At 42.4% G+C, this 1,593-nt stretch overlaps 1 protein-coding gene across 1 annotated transcript in view; it reads left to right on the forward strand.

Moving 5' to 3' along the window:
- Positions 1-1,593, forward strand: part of Rnf212b (ring finger protein 212B) — a 60,985-nt gene that overhangs the window by 51,740 nt on the left and 7,652 nt on the right. The window lies entirely within an intron of this gene.

Here is a 1,593-nt window from a genome sequence, read left to right on the forward strand (position 1 = left end):
TCCAGCACCACATGCCAGCCAGCCGCGCCCCCTGGTGGGCTGAGCTGGCCACACACACACACACACACACACACACACACACACACACAATAAATAAATGTTAAAAAAAAAAAGTTAGATGGTCATTCAATAAATATTCAGTGCCTACTGTTTATCAGGAAGTATGTTATATGTTGGATGTATAGCATCAGTTCTTTCAAATTGGTTCTGTGTCCTACCAACTGTAAAATACTTGTACTATCAGCCCTGCATTGGTGGATTGAAAAACATGATATCTCTGCACTCACATAAGTTACTGCCTCACATTCTTTATGGCTTCTGTACTTTTTTTTTTTTTTTTTTAACATATCCTGCCTCAGGTTTATTTGTACAAAGAGCACAGGAGGGCACCAGCCTCCACAGATGGCACCCCAGGGATCACACCAGCCTTTCTGTTCTTACATCAGCAGATAAGAGGCTTTTACTGTGGAGCCTTCACGGGAGACTGGGCACCTTTAGGAGTCTGGACTGGAGCAGAAGCTAGAACCTGGGCCTTGGCTGGAGCCTGGGCCTTTGGCTGGCAAGGCCTGCAACCCTTGGCAATGCAGGCACGATATGCTTCCCAAGCTTGGGGTGGGTAATATAGGCAAGTTAAGTGAGCCTGCGGTTTACTCCCTTTGGAATGATCTTGGGCTTGCCCTTCTTAGACTTGAGGATGGCCTTGATAGCCTCGGCACATGCATTCATGGCCTTGGCATTGTTTGCTTGCATTTTCTTGAAGCCCTTCTTGTTGTGCTTCTTGGAAAATCGCATATTCCTAGAGAACTTGGGATCTACCCCCTTCAGAGCTTCGTTCTTTGTGACCAAGGTCTCTTGATGCTATTTCTGTGCCATTTTCAGGACTGGTTGTACATGGTGTGGTTCTTGGACTTGGCCATAACTGCACTGTAAACCATGGCTGGAACCGGAAGAAGAAAAGGTGGCTTCTTATACATCCATTATTAAACTCTATTGTGATTTTCTTTGTGGTTCTGGAGGTTGAGCCCAGAGCCTCATACATGCTAGTTAAAGTGCTCCACTACTGAAATATATACCCAGCTTCTGACTATTTTTTGTTTTTCTCACTAGCGTGGAAGGCTCTCAAAGAGAAGAACATTATTGTACTTACCTTTGTAATCTTAGGACATAGGTAATATAGATATTATATGTGTTGGTTGAATAATAAATTAGAGATGAAGGGATGTATGACTGGATGGACAGATGTAAGGTTGAGAGTACTTAGTAAGGTACTATGGGAAAGAACAAAGAAAATATATCAAAACTTCTGTTATGACTCTGGCAGGCTGAGGCAGGATAATCACAAGTTTGAGCCTAGCCTAGGTGACTTTAAGTAATTTAATGGAACTCTATCTTTAAAAAAAAGAGTTAGGGGTATAGCTCAATACAAAGAGCCTGAGTTCAGCCTCTAGTGCTGAAACAAAATAAAACACCAATATAAACAGCCAGTGAAATATGAGATGTAATTAAAAACCTACCGGCAAAGAAAAGTCCAGGTCCGGATGGATTCACAGCTGAATTCTACAAGACATTTACAGAAGATGTAGTCCCTATACT

This window comes from Octodon degus, unplaced genomic scaffold (genome assembly GCF_000260255.1).
Source record: "Octodon degus isolate 3935 unplaced genomic scaffold, OctDeg1.0 scaffold00276, whole genome shotgun sequence".
Lineage (NCBI taxonomy): Eukaryota > Metazoa > Chordata > Mammalia > Rodentia > Octodontidae > Octodon > Octodon degus.